The sequence below is a fragment of the Gymnodraco acuticeps genome, unplaced genomic scaffold (assembly GCF_902827175.1).
Source record: "Gymnodraco acuticeps unplaced genomic scaffold, fGymAcu1.1, whole genome shotgun sequence".
NCBI lineage: Eukaryota > Metazoa > Chordata > Actinopteri > Perciformes > Bathydraconidae > Gymnodraco > Gymnodraco acuticeps.
The window spans coordinates 8,823,703-8,839,924 of NW_022992351.1; positions in this window are offsets into that span (position 1 = coordinate 8,823,703).

The following is a 16,222-nucleotide window of genomic DNA, read 5'->3' on the forward strand; positions in this document are numbered from 1 at the left end:
CGGCAGAGGCAAACAGAGAGAGCTAGTGAGAGAGAGTGAGGAGAGAGAGTGAGGGGAGAGAGAGAGGTGTGGTGGAAAAGGAGAGGAGGAGGAAGAGGAGGAGGGGAAAGGGGGGGGTTGAGGTAACAAAAGCCCCTGAGTGAGGAGGAGCCAATGAAAAAAAAAAGAGGGATGAGAGAAAAGGGAGAGGGGAAAAAAGGAAAAATAATCAAGGAGGGGGCATCATCATACCTGAACAGGAGACCCCCCTCCGTGTGTGTGTGTGTGTGTGTGTGTGTGTGTGTGTGTGTGTGCGTGTGTGTGTGCGTGTGTGTGTGTGTGTGTGTGTGTGTGTGTGTGGTGTGTGTGTGTGTGTGTGTGTGTGTGTGTGTGTGTGTGTGTGTGTGTGTGTGTGTGTGAGTGTGTGTGTGGAGACAGACACGGGGTGACAGAGGGTGTTAGGGAGGGGAGGCTTATGTCCCCTCAGTGACGCGCTGTGTTAATAAAAGCTGTGCAGAGGAGCTGAATAAGGCTCTTTTCTGTCTCATTCAAATACGCCAGAAAGCACTTTCATTCTGCTGATAAAGTAGAGAGAGAGAGTGTGTGTACGGTGGCACGGTGGAGCGAGGGAATGTGTGTGTGAGTGTTTGAGTGTGTGTCCATGTGCATCTCCATGTGTTTGCCCTGTCTCTCGCTCTGTCTCCTTCACTGGCATTTACACTGGGAGCAGCCAGACAAACAGACGGCTGGGTGTACAGACAGCCGATAAACACAAGCCCCAATGTCAGACAAATGTAAGGATGATAAATAAAAAAGGGAAAGCCAAATCAAGTTGTGAGCGTGCAATAAAAGGTTTAAGACAGGACAGAAGCAGGTGAACCAGTCAGGAGACATGAGCTGAAAATAGATTTACAGTCAGTCACTGGCATCCTGTTTTCAAAGATAGATGAGGGCTATCAAAAGGGACGTAGTCTAAAATGTCTACAGACAAGACAAGAGATGGACAGCGAAGAAGAAAAGAGGTGAAAAGGGTATGAAAAACAGAGAAAAAGAGAGGGAATTTGGAACACTTCACAGGGATAAAGTGGAAATACTTGCTCTGAATCGCCCCTTCCTCCTCCTCCTGTTCTCAGGGGCTCAGCTGGAGTTGCATTCCAACGCGTCGCTCTCAATCCCCGTTACTCCCGGCAACACAGTTCCTTGATCTGGTCCCACGTCATGCCGGGCAGAGGAGGGAGGAGGAGGAGGAGGAGGTGGTGAAGGTGGGAGCCTGAGGGGGGTGAAGTTGAAGACAGGATTGATGGTTAAATGGTTAAGAAGTGGGGAGACTGAAGGAGAACAAGGAGTAGGTTAAGATGAAGGGAAGGAAACGCAAGGGAAGGCAAAGGAGGTGACAGAGGACATGAGAGGGAAAGAGAATAGAGGAGAATTGATGGGGGGGCGATCGAGAGAAAGGGCATATGAGCTGGTGAGAGAAAGGGAAGGATGGAGGGGTGAGAAAAAGGAGAAGCACATTTGTGTTGGAGGAGGAATAGGGAGAGGAGACAAGGCAATAGAAAATGAAATATCCCATTGGAGCACTAATGAAGTAACACCCTTCCCCAAGAGATTATAATAAAATTAAAAAAGTTAAATTACTGGTAAGGAACATTTGCTCCTGCCAAGGCCATTAAAGTCATGGGGTTGTTCCGAGCTGCCTTGTTTAATAAGGTTAAATAAACCCAAGTTAAATAGAGTGTAAGAGATACATTGATATACAAAAAAATGATTGAGATGTGATTGGACACATGGGTGAGGTCGCCAGAAATACCAGACATGTGGGATGCTAAAAACACACGTCAATGTTTTAATGATCAGAATAGCCAGAAAAGTTATTCTTCAGCACGCGATTATACAAATAAAACATGTTCATGACAACTTGGTTTAATGCAGTATTTAATCACATTGATTAATTCAAGGTGTTATTTATTTAATGATCCAAGCATAATTTAAGGTAAGCATAATTCTGTAATCTTTGATCACTTTAGTAATGTTCAACCCCAGCTGTCTGAAAGCCAATACCATTAAGTTAAATGTCAAACATGTAGTGCGCAAAGCAAATATATATTTTGCAGTGTGCCATCAGAATCAGAACCGGAATTACCAAGAATACTTTATTACCAAGTAGGTTTAAACATACAAGGAATTTGCTTTTGGTATATGTGGTGCACAAAGACACAGAAAGAAGAATACGTAGCAATGAACATAGTCCTATGGCTTCGCTGACTTTTATCCAAGCACTCTCCTTTTAGTTTTCTGGAGAGTGCTCAACAGTACAGTTTGGTCCGAACACCCATTAAGAAAACTCACCGCAATGTAGTACGAGCAAGAGTAAACTACATTAAAAACCAACCAAAAACCCTGCCAAATGTTGCTAACTCTTACTAGCTAGCACCAAACTAGCTAGCTCCAAAAGTCTCTAAATTTAGCGAAAATGTTGGCAACAAAAGCACGTTAACGACGGATATAGTTATTGGTAGTACTTACAGTATAGCGGACAAGCTAGCTGATACATCTTTGCTAAAGAACAATGAGAGCAGGCAGTAAGGTAGGCCAGACAATCATCTAACCAACAATCATTACCTTCAACCAGATTGAAATCATCTCACAGCCTTATTACAGCCCTGTAGACAATGTTCAACAGGAGAAACAGTCACATGCTACACTGGTAAAAGTAGTTCAACCCGGAGAGACGTGATGTAAGAATCACATATTTATTGTTTACACGTCATATGAATGAAATGATTGCCATGATAGTACAACAGGAGAATGTAATGGTGTTTGGCGATTAGGCCCCCGGTTTGCAGGATAATCATTCAGGAGGGAAAGCACCGCTCCGATGAAATCCCCGGGGTCTAGACACTGGTGGTGGTGATGAGTAGGTGAGACCAGTCTAAAGGAGGAAGGTTTAGCTTTGTCCTGAAGGAGACGGGAGGCGAGAGGGGTGGAGGCGGGTTGCGTGTGATCATCTGCAATGACAACTGACAGGGAGGAAGAGCAGGTATTTAAGGCATTTAGCATGTGCAGCGATTGGCTGCTGAGGCGTGACGCCCTCATATTTAATGAGGGGGGAAGGGAGCCATAGAGTGACGTGTGAGTGACTCGAGTTAGGTCTTCCTTATTGAACTTGCGCTAAAGCTTTCATTTCAACCCGGAGAGACGTGATGTAAGAATTACATATTTATTGTTTACACGTCATATGAATGAAATGATTGCCATGATAGTACAACAGGAGAATGTAATGGTGTTTGGCGATTAGGCCCCCGGTTTGCAGGATAATCATTCAGGAGGGAAAGCACCGCTCCGATGAAATCCCCAAAACCAGTGAAGTATGAATACTGAGATGAACTGAGTTGCTTACCTTGTGGGGTGACTGGTGATCTGGGGAGGAGAGATAATAGATTAACACGTATATGAGCGACACTGTGCCGGAATCACTGCCGGAGCTTACTGGTCATGCTGAGACTCTGACTGCCGAAATCAGTGCCGGTCTTATCTGAAAACGACCTGCGGGTCGCATGCCTGGCCAGCAGGGCTTGACTACGCCGAGGAGCGAGCGGTTTCGTTTTGTAACGGTGGCCCAACGTCCACGACACCGAAGTGTACGGTAGCCTTCCGCTACGACACCGAAGTGTACGGTGGCCTTCCGCCACGCCTGACTTCGCAGGCTATATATATATATATATATTTCTCTTTATTCTTTTTCCTTTGTAACTGACACCGAAGTGTACGGTGGCCTTCCGCCACGCCTGACTTCACAGGCTATATATATATATTTTTTTTTTCTTTATTTCTTTTTCCTTTGTTTTGTAACTGACACCGAAGTGTACGGTGGCCTTCCGCCACGCCTGACTTCGCAGGTTATATATATTTTCTTTACTCTTTCCTTTGTTTTGTAACTGACACCGAAGTGTACGGTAGCCTTCCGCTACGACACCGAAGTGTACGGTGGCCTTCCGCCACGCCTGACTTCGCAGGCTATATATATATATATATATATATATATTTTTTTTTTTTTTCTTTATTTCTTTTTCCTTTGTTTTGTAACTGACACCGAAGTGTACGGTGGCCTTCCGCCACGCCTGACTTCGCAGGTTATATATATATATATACACACATGTATCTTTTTTCTTTACTCTTTGTTTTGTAACTGACACCGAAGTGTACGGTAGCCTTCCGCTACGACACCGAAGTGTACGGTGGCCTTCCGCCATGCCTGACTTCGCAGGCTATATATATATATATATATTTCTTTACTCTTCATTTCTTTTCCTTTGTTTTGTAACTGGCACCGAAGTGTACGGTGGCCTTCCGCCACGCCTGACTTCGCAGGCTATATATATATATATATATATATATATCTCTTTACTCTTTCTTTATTTCCTTTGTTTTGTAACTGACACCGGAGTGTACGGTGGCCCGAGTCCACGCGGACTGCAGGAAATACATTTTACACTGATGCGTTTGAGCAAGGCCTGGGAATGAAATACCTGTGTGCCGGAGATGAAGCCCGTTACCTGTAGTTGCGGCGTGAGACGAGACATTATTCCCTGTGGGCGGGGCCCGCGGAATTAGGACAGGAATGCAGTTTTGAATATCGGGAACCTTAGTGAGACATGTATACTTGTGAATGTGTTTGAGCCACCACCAGTTATATGTATAACTACCATAGTTAGGGTCTGAGAGATCTTTGGGAAGCCCGTACGGCGCTGATGTCCGGACGAATGAAGGTTGTGAAGGCGGAGGAGGACCACCGTCTTGAGGTAGAAATTGACGGGGCCATGACCCTGCGAACCACTCTCCCTGGAAGAAACCCCCCAAAACCCATGGATGGGCGGCATCCGTGAAGACCTCATTGAGTCAGAGGAACGCACGAGGCCATCGTAGAATAAAGTAATTCCGTTCCAGTGGGCGAGCAGGAGGGACCAGAACCGAAGGTCTGAGCGGCAGCCTTCGTCTAAGAAAACGCAGTCATGGAGGTTGTCGACCGCTGATGCTGCGTCCAGGAGGCGGGAGATGAACGAGCGCCCCTGGGGGATGATGTGCATGGCGAAGTTGAGGTGTACGAGAAGGGAGAGCGACAGTTGTTTTGTGATAACTTGTTGCTCGCAGTATGACTTGGTGATGTCCTGGATGCGCTGCGATTTGTCTGAGGGGAGAGACGCCTTCATGTCTATGGAGTCGAGGATGATGCCTAAGAACTCTAAGCGTGTGACGGGACCTAACGTTTTCTCTTTGGAGAGAGGGACACCTCACTCCTGAAGCAGTGTTTAAGCTTGGCCAGTGAGATCCCTGAGCTGTCCTGTGCAGGTTTATGGGGAGGAAGTCGTCCGGTAGGTGAAGGACGGAGGGGATTCTGACGATGTTCAGCAGGATCCAATAGAGCGCTTCCGAGAAGGAATTGAAGATGCAGGGGCTGCTTCTGCACCCGAAGGTCAGGCGAACGCGAAGATAGAGTTTGGACTCCCACTTAATACCGAACAAGTTCCACTGAGACGGATGAATGGGGATGATTTGAAGGCATCGGTAATGTCCGCTTTGGAGAGCCGAGCTCCGTGCCCTGTGAACTTGATCATCTTTATTGCATTATCCACTGAGGCATGGTGAAGGGAGAACTGATCTGGAGGGATGATGCTATTGACGCTGCAGAATGGGCCGGAGCAGGGAGCGGACAGATCGAAAATCAGCCTTTTATTTACGTGTGGCTATTCCGATGGGATTTGAACGGAACACTGAGAAGGGGGAGGAGCTAAAAGGACCGATTATATATCCTTTGAGAAGTTCTTTGTCGATGAGCTGGGAAACTATGTTGGGTTCTTTAGCGGCTGACTGTAAGTTTCTTGCTACGAAAGTCACTGTGGGAGATGGGAGGACCCCTACCCTGAAGCCTTGGGAGAGCCATGACGGGAGATAGTCAACAAACACGGAATCCTCTTAAGAATTACATATTTATTGTTTACACGTCATATGAATGAAATGATTGCCATGATAGTACAACAGGAGAATGTAATGGTGTTTGGCGATTAGGCCCCCGGTTTGCAGGATAATCATTCAGGAGGGAAAGCACCGCTCCGATGAAATCCCCGGGGTCTAGACACTGGTGGTGGTGATGAGTAGGTGAGACCAGTCTGAAGGAGGAAGGTTTAGCTTTGTCCTGAAGGAGACGGGAGGCGAGAGGGGTGGAGGCGGGTTGCGTGTGATCATCTGCAATGACAACTGACAGGGAGGAAGAGCAGGTATTTAAGGCATTTAGCATGTGCAGCGATTGGCTGCTGAGGCGTGACGCCCTCATATTTAATGAGGGGGGAAGGGAGCCATAGAGTGACGTGTGAGTGACTCGAGTTAGGTCTTCCTTATTGAACTTGCGCTAAAGCTTTCATTTACCTTGAGAGTGAAATATACTGTCATCGTTGAGCTGGCCTCGCAGTTCTTGGCTCTTGAGCATGAACAAACAGAAACAGGATGTTTTCTCAAAGTAAACATGAGGTTCCTGACGAAATACAGATACCCACCTTAATGACTCATTAATGGCAGACTAGATTCAGTATTGATGGTCGTTGTGTGCTTCTGGTGAGGATAGTGTGTTAAAGCATTTATCTACTCCGAGCTGCTGCAATCAGGATTATTGCAAGATGCTATTTATTGATCCATGTGTGGGAAGAGTGGGGGAGAAGAGAAGGGATTATATGAGAGGAGGTTAAAGGTCATCTCATCTGGGTTTTGAAGGCCAACACCGATAGGATATGTTATAAAGTTATTTATTTTCAGAGCTCTCAAGCCTTTAAAGCAGAATTCAGACCATCATATAAAACTAAAACTTGGAAACGAGAGATACGTTACAATAGATTAAATAGGTTCTTATATAAGTGACTGACATATGATACTTACAACATTATAGAGCAATTGACATATTGTAGACTCTGCAGAATTAAGGTAGGAAAGGAAGAATGGGTGGAAAAAGGTCAGAGAAGGGGAAAATACAGAGGAGAAAATCCTTGCATAAAGACGAGGAAGCAGGTGTTTGAAGGCAGGATCAGATGTGAGTTTCCTCATGTTGACGGCAGCCACTCAGATTCACATGTCAAATGATGTTACTACCCAGATCTTATTTCATACCTCAAACACACCCATAGGTTTGTACGTCTGTAGGATCGCCTCAATTCCAAGGTTACTCCTAAATTAAATATAAAAATACTTTCTGAATGGGAGAATTTTGAATTTAGCAGATGCCTTGCAGTTTCTCAGTTCTGAAATAGCAAACATAAATATGAATGCTTTCAACAAAAAACTGCACCACTGAAAGGCTGCCAACAGGCTCCATCTCTTTTGAATCTTAGATGTCACTTTACAGCGGTAATGGACACATTGGAGTGCACTTTGCAGCGCCTCATCACAACAAATATTTAAGATGCCCTTCACACATCAAGTGCAAATAGGTGGAACATGGCTGAGGGAAGATAGCAGTCGCTGTAACAGTCCATCCTGATTATTTGTAATATCAAACCGCCTTTCGTTGTGATAACAGCGGCTGGTGTTTGCTTTTTTAAAATTCCCAGTAATCACTGTTATACTGATTCAGGCTTTTACATGTTAAGGCCTGGGGTAATGCTTTTTGGTGCACAGCAAGTTAATATAAGCATGTTTTGAATAAATAGTAGACTGTAGCATGAGCAGCAATAGCTAACATTGAAGATTAGAGAAAAAAAGACCACACAAATTAAAATAAATCCAAGGAAGGAGAGGACAGATGAAAGAGACTGAAGAAAGCACATGGAAGCAAACCAATACTGCTGTTTTGACAGGGACAGCAGAATGTTTTTTAGGCACCTAAATCAAAGTTTCACAAAAATCTTTATCAGTTGAAGTGTAGGCTATATTTAGAATATTTTCACCGCTTTACCCTGCCGTGAGACAGCCCTTTCCAACGGCAAACTAAAGCCGTTATCTATGTTCTCTCCAGAGTCACCAGACTCCACTGACAGAAACTGTCATTAAACACTGCGGTATTCTGATAGAGGTGGTTGTAGACCAGCCTTTTCAAATGATGGTTGTTCCTTTTAGGTGGTTTCATTACATTACATTACATTACATTGCATTTAGCTGACGCTTTTATCCAAAGCGACTTACAATAAGTACATTCGACCAGGAAGACACAACCTTGAAGAAAACAGAATCATATAAGTATAGTTTCCATTTGTTTTTCTGCTGCCCCTGTCCACAGCAGTACATTGCTTTGCTTCCATGGTGGTATTTCTGTCTGATTCTCCGAACAAGAGGCATGCAGACCACTGTAACCCATACATCCCTACTCCAAAAAATCGAACTGATTTTTTTTAACACTGCTAAGAAATTAATATAGAAAATATTAACATGTTTTGTTCTAGAGAGTCGCAACCAATTAATGTTAACCTTTAATTTGGAGGACTGGTCATCTCCAACCCTGAATGTCTGTTTAAAACATTTTATCAATCCATCAAGTACACATTGAGATATTTAAAGTGAAAACCATCAGGTGGAGCAGGAAACAAGGATAGGGGATTGTCAAAGTATTAACGCCTCATCCTCTGGAACTACATTTCAGGGCAATCCATCCCATAGTTGTTAATATATTTCAGTACTGACATTAACAATCCCATGGGCCATACCAAATAAAAAAGATTCTGTGCCTGTACATGTGTTTCTCTTTGCAGTTAACATTTTATTTGTATTGCCACTTTATGCCAAGCAATCTGAGGGAACTGCCAATCTCCCCTGTAGTGGATGATCCCCTAAACCACAGCTGCCCCCTGTATAGAATAAAGCATGTCTTTTCATTTTTCTTACATTCTTGTTTTTGGTTTTGAGATTATACACACTCTGAACTTGACTTATTAGTTGGCATGTATAGAGTGCCACAGTGACGCGTCCTAAAACCCGGAAGTAAGTTAGCATTTTTACCACTTCCGGTTCCTTCGACAAAAAGCAATGCAATTTCTCCATAGGAATTTGGAAAATAGCTCGAAATAAGGTCTGTGGTTGACACACATTGAAGAGACAGATCACATTTTGTTCTACGACATTAAATACATCAGCAGTGACCCCACTGGTGATTTTTGACGAGTTTACGTGTCTGGAAAACGATGGTTGTTAACATGTGACTGAATAGGACTACAGGAGTTGTCGAGGCCGTTGTACGTCATTACACCGAACACAGCAAACACCCTGCTGTAGTTCGTTTATAGCATAACGTTAGCATTTTGCTTCTGGCGACTAGATTTATGATTCGAAAATTATAAAATTAGGGTAGACATGTGGATATTATCCGGCAGAACAAAACGTGATCCGTCTCTTAAATGTGTCAACCACAGACCTTATTTCGAGCTATTTTCCAAGCTATTTTGTCGAAGGAACCGGAAGGAGTTTTAGGATGCGTCACTGTGGCACTCTATTGGCAGCTGTTGTAAAGAGGCCATAATGTGCAGAAGGCTGCTCTGCACTGTGAATGTGAATGTTATGAATAAAGCAGCAGTGAGGCAAAACTGAGATTTTACAGCTGCAATCAAACATGTGGAAACAGTGTGGAAATTATGGGAATTTAAATTTCTCAGCATCTGCTAAGAAAAATACTCCCACATCTTAGCAGAGTGAGATCAAACACAATGTAGGAAAGGTATATAGATTTTCCTCCTCAAGTTATCTTAAAAAGTGATCCTCAGAGAAAGAGAAGGAGGTCAGTGCACCTCATTAGAAATATATATATATATTCTTTTTTTTCACATTGAATGTTCATTAGTGGAAGACAATAATGATAATGCAAAATGGGAAGGATGTTTCTGTTGCTTAATGTGTTCGATCTTTTGTAAATAGAACAGGGAGAATAAGGGTTTTCACGTTTCCTGCAAACTAACTGTGGTACACTCTTTGATGACACACACAACATTAGCGGGGTAAGAGAACGTGAGTTGGAGAAATGAATGAAGATTGAAAAAGGCGAGAGAAAAAAAACCACATCAGAAAATGAACGAAGTGAGGCAGAATTGAACACAACAGAAGAGAATAGGCAGGAATAGGAAAATACCAAATATGAATAGACCCTTGATGATATTCCCACTCTATCTGCCTGTCAGAGGGACTTCATTGATATTCAGGGGAGAGCTCTCCTTCTAGCAGCACATATCAAAAGGCAGTGTTATGATCAATAAATATGCCATGGGAATCAACGTTTTTTTCTTTGATAGCATTGGTCATTTTCCCAGAAACTGTTTGGGAGTGGGATCCAGCTTTGAAGGCAGTCTGGTGTGAGTCACTGGTTACATCTACAAGAGAGCAGAACATCTGATTTTTAACCTTTTGTGGGTCAGCTGAGCCGTTGATCCTCTTGATGCTGTCTCAACGTTAGAGAATGAGAGGCCCGGCGCCTCTCCGCTTAGACAGCCTTGAAAAGAACAGTTGTAAAAGAGAAAGTTCTGATTGATTGTAAAAAAACATCTATAAACAGCTTGAACCCCTCGACTTTTTGATGGATACTATCGCAGGTATAACAGATTGTGTGACATTTCTGAGTGAACCTGTGGGCTTAAGACTGATTGAATGTTTGGAGCTGCATGAAAATCTCAGAGGACCGACTGCACAGTGAAACTATTTCCTGTGCCAGTGCTGGGTCACGCTCAGGTAAAAACCATAATATCGTCAAAAATAAGTGTTTTTGAGATAAATAATGCAGAACCTTTTATCAGGTTTGCTGAAACCGGGTAGATGGGCACACTGACTGCTGAGCTGACAAACAATTTGCTTAGCAAATTAGAATTGATCCATCATTCTGTTGTAAAAAATGTAAACCTTGAAGACAGAAATGGAAAAGGCCATCTGTTGCGAGAGACAGCTGCCTCAAATGGATACCTAAAATGTAGTCCAAACCCTTGGCTTCGGGATAATTGTTTTCTTTTTGATGTAGCTTTAGTTAATAGGCTAAAAGATACAAAACGAAAGGAATCGTCCTCCATTCCATCTTTTCATTTTTCTATAAATCATTTCAGTCCGGCTCATTGAGGCTAGCCAATCAAAGCAACCCAGATAAACCTCTTCCCATAATGCAGCTCCTCCAAGAGTGCCCTGAGAGGATACTTGAGGTCGAGCCCAAAATCTCTTCCATGTTAGACGGAGTACTGGCCATCCTGATTAGACGCCCAATCTGAAAGATATTTAGTTATATATAGTTTTTCTGAGTACCTAATCCTGTCTCTAAGGGTAACCCAAGAAGCTCATGTAGGCAGAATGGAAATATTATTTAAAAGCAAGAAGAAAATAAACTGTATTTCGAACATAACAGTAATATGCAAATTCATTGATGATACATAACCTTCACCAAGGAGATTAGTTTTGTGTCTGTTTGTTTGTTGGCAGGATTACGGAAAAACTGCTGGTCATTCGTGAAACTAGTTGTAAGCACTAAGCATGTAGCGTAGGCCAAGGAAGAACCGATTACCTAACCACAGCACTGAAACTGCTCTTGTTAAGGTCTTAAATGACATTCATTTAAACACAGACAGTGGCAGAATATCAGTTTTAGTATTATTAGATCTCAGCGCTGCCTTTGACACTGTTGACCACAACATATTGCTAGACCGTCTAGAAAACTGGGTGGGAGTTTCAGGAACAGCTCTAAATTGGTTTAGTGCCTTAAAGGACAGAAAAAACTTTGTCTCAATAGGCAACTACACATCAACTTTGACAAATATGTCATGCGGGGTTCCTCAAGGCTCCATCTTAGGACCTTTGCTTTTTAATATTTATATGCTACCTCTGGCTGAAATTATTAAAAAGAGCGATCTAAGTTATCACATCTATGCAGACGACACCCAGATTTATTTTAAAATCACACCAGGAGACTGTTCTCCGATTAGAACACTGAGCAAGTGCATTGAGCACATCACTGACTGGATGACTCAGAACTTTCTCCAACTGAACAAACAAAAAACTGAGATCATTGTTTTTGGAGCAAAGAAGGACCGATTAAAAGTAATCGCAGAGCTTCAGTCAGCAGACTACAAAACCACTAATAAAGCCAGAAATCTAGGTGTAGTGATGGACTCAGACCTGAATTTCAACAGCCACATTACAACAGTCATTAGGTCTGCTTATTATCACCTGAAGAATATATCGAGGATTAAAAAACTGATGTCACAACAGGTCTTAGAAAAGCTTGTCCATGCTTTTATTTTCAGTAGACTCGACTACTACAATAGTGTATTCACAGGGCTGACAAAAAAAGCTATCAGAAAACTGCAGCTGATCCAGAACGCTGCTGCACGTGTCCTCACTAACACTAAAAGAGTGGATCACATCAGTCCGGTTCTGAAATCTCTACATTGGCTTCCAGTCGGCCAAATAATTGATTTTAAAATACTATTGCTAGTTTTTAAATCATTACATGGTTTAGGACCAAAGTATATTGTTGAACTCCTGCATAATTACGAGCCATCAAGGTGCCTCAGGTCTTCTGGGACGGGTCTGCAATCGGTTCCGAGAGTAAAAACAAAACATGGAGAGGCAGCATTTAGCTATTATACCCCGACACTCTGGAATAAACTACCCAAATCATGCACGTCCGCAGAAACGCTTATTATTTATAAATCGAGACTAAAAACATATCTCTTTGCCGCTGCTTTTAATTGAGATGCTCATATTCAAACTACAGTATACCTTTTAAACATGTATTGTATACCTGTGGTGTTTATTTGTATGATTTTATTATCTTTGCCTTGTAATGTCTGTTGTAAAATTGTATAATGTGTTTTTAATGTATTTATTCCTAAAAAGTCTTTTAATTTGTTTTGTAAAGCACTTTGAATTTGAATTTGAATTGAATTGTACAGAAAAGTGCTATATAAATAAACTTGCCTTGCCTTGCCTTACATTTTGGAACAGAACTTATCATGGGGTGGACACGCGCAATATTTTTTTAATTTATGGTAACAACCTTTGCGGAGGTCAGCGCTCTCTGAATGAAAAACACTCTTCATAGCTCAGCTTTTGGATTCCATCCTGATTTAATGCTCTCCCTTTACATATCCATTATTTTGTCTCCTTGCAAACCATTTGTCCTCGTTCACCTTTCCTTCACAGATGACATCACCAATAAAAAAAAGAAAACGTCAAAACTGCATTTACTTTGTTTTTTTTAAATACACACTGCTGAGTCGTATTAAACGCCTGCCGATGTCCATTTCTGAAGAGGCGATCAGTCGCAGCGGCCGCCCGGCTGCTCATCACACTTCTATCAGCACTGGAGCCAAATGCTGCTGCAATTACTATCACTGTCATGGCAGACACAAGTGGCACAATCCTGGTGATTAGAGTCAGGCTCTGGCACACTCTCATGAAAATGCAGACACACACAATTGGTAGTTGTATCGTGGCTAAGTGGATCTACATCGCTGTGCTACTCAGCCACCTGCTGCCGTCTCCTACCTTGGCTTTAGGCGGAAACATAACAGTGCCAGAGACATTAGACATTAGTCATTAATTGAGCTTGATTGTTTCATTGTTTAATTATCTGAAACCAACCTAATGATTATGCCAAACTCAAGTGTAATAAACACCTGGCTGCAATATACTCGAAGTCATGAGTTTCTTAAGCTAAGGGTGGGGACTGGAAATAGGTCAAGGGCTCTCCTCTGCTGGGTCCAGATGTGACAGGAGCAGGTAACTTTTAATGAGCCAGCTACAAGACAGATACAAACTTTTAAACAAGTTATATATAGTTGATATACCTGCAAAGCGAGGTAATTGAAGTCTATTTTAGTTTGGCTTAACGGTCAAATTAGTATCAGAATTTAGGAATAAATGTCCTCACACTCGTAGCAATACAAAAGAGTGTGCCTGGAGCAAAACTCCAATTACCACAAGTATGACATACTTGTTTGGCAGGACAGTGACAGTTGGCTGAAATCCCCAAGGATTTATTGGGTAAGTATGTGTTTACACACACACATTCACACATATATTGTGCAGTTTCAGTCGGCCAGTTACTGCAGCAGCCAGTGGCGGTTACAAAACGAATGGACGGAGGGATGTAGTGTGGGTCGATAAGAGGCGGGGTGCATGTGGCAGGGTGGAGGGGGCTACGAGGGGTTATTGGGTGGACGACTGCCCACCCTTTGTGCTCCAAATCCGGGGGAATCTGCAGGCTATTGTGGCTCCCTGCTTGTTCACCAGCCAGAGAGCTGAGAGAGGGGATTTCAGCTCCACAGAGCCGATGACGAGAAGGTTTTTTTCAAAATCGTCCCCTATGGGTTCCTCTCTTGCTCTTTTATCCTCTCCGTCTCCCTGCTTTGTTCTGAGTGCAGTGCACAGTCAGCCCCGGCCAGCTATAGTATGTTAATCTGTGAGTTACCGGGGGTAGTGATCCAGTTCTGGGGTCTAATTCAGGGGCAGCACCTGTGTGTACTGAGGAACACATGCTGCAGCTTATAATGAGTTCATGCAAGCAGTTTTGTTATACATTTTGTTTAACAAGCGAGGCAGAAATAGCTTGGACTCATTTAGACAAGGCTATTTTTGTTTAGTCAAAATCCATGCTTATCCTGTTATTACCTGCACAGCACTGTTTGCCTCCAAATTGTCAGCGTGGAGAGGCTTTTCAAACAGCATGTAGACTGTCACACATCAGACAAGTCTCAGCTGAAACCCATACTAATGGGATTCTTTCAGGTGGGTTGGCAGCGTCTCAATGCGGAGTGACGCACCAATGCCAGCGGTAGAGAAAACAGCTCTGCAAATATATTTAATGTAACACAGTCAGATTTCAATTTGCTCCCATCTGAAGTCAGATGGAATTCAGCATCAATCAGTAATATTCGTTTTTACCAAAAACATGCCTTTACTGTTCTGAAACTTCTGCAGTGGAGGAAAAAGTATTCATATCTTTTACTTGAGTAAAAGTATTAGCAGCACAGTGTAGAAATTCTCATCTCTCGACTGCATTTAAAGGAGGAAAAGCACAGAAGATTAGCATTAAAATATACTTAGAGTACCAAAAGTGCAGGTACCCATATGCGCTAATGGCACATTTCTCAATAATTTATATATTACTGCATTGTAATTATTGGTGTGTTAATGTTGCAGATTATTTTGTTAATCTACTGTGCAGTATACTGTGCAGTGTACTGTCAGATAGCTATATCTACTGGTCATAACACACATTTAATTATAAGGGAACAGACATGAAAAGTAGAAAGAATAAAATACATTTAAAAACTGAGAAGCCCCTTTAGGTAATAGATCTAGCTGTTCATCACAAAGCAAGATTTCAAAAATATTTCCTTTAAAGCTTCTCCAAAACTAATTTCCATTATGCTGGACAGTTCTGCGAGAAGCAGAAATGCATCTTTGGGAGGCCAGAATTTAGAAAACAAATGGGGCTTCCTGGGGGTGTATCAGTGCAGATGTGATGCCTGTGTGTGTGGGTTTCGTTCCAGTCTCTTGCTGGGCTTTCGTGGCTGTCTGCTCTGTGGTCTGCCGCAGGGTTTTGAGGAAGGGATGTGGAGAGAGATGGAGATGCCTGCTCACTCTCCATCAAAAAGACAGATGTAATATAAACCAGTGGTTCATGATAAGGGGAGAGACAGGTTGAATCATTTCAGTACCACATAGATCATGGCCAAACACAAGTATGTTATCAGTGACAAAATGATACATAACCCTGAGAACTGGTGCAACATTACAAGTCTTTTGAAGTTTTTTAGAGGGTGATAATTAAGCAATGGCAATATTTTCTTGCTGAAAGCGAGGCTTACGTCATCTTCTGAAGACCGTCTCAAGGCAGGGATTCATGCACTGAAAGTTAAAAAACACAGAATAAAAACAAACTTTCAAATCAGATAAGTCTTTGATGAAAAGGAAAACTGAAGGGAAAGAGGAGAGAAAGATGAAAGGAGAGACAAAAGAAGGGAGGGGAGGAGAGAGGGAACGAGAATCTAGAAGCAAATAGGGGGAAATACGAAGTGAGCACTGTGGAGTATAAATGCAACTCAATGGAGGGTGGGTATACATTCAATAGGTGTCTTCACAGTAGTTATTGCAATAGCAGCTATTGAGGGAACATAAGGAGATTGGGGAAGAAACAATATGATCATATGAAGGATGCACCAGAAAGGGGTGGGAAAAGAGTGAAAATAGCCGAAGAGAAAGAGTGAAACACTATAATAATTGTATTAACGCGACA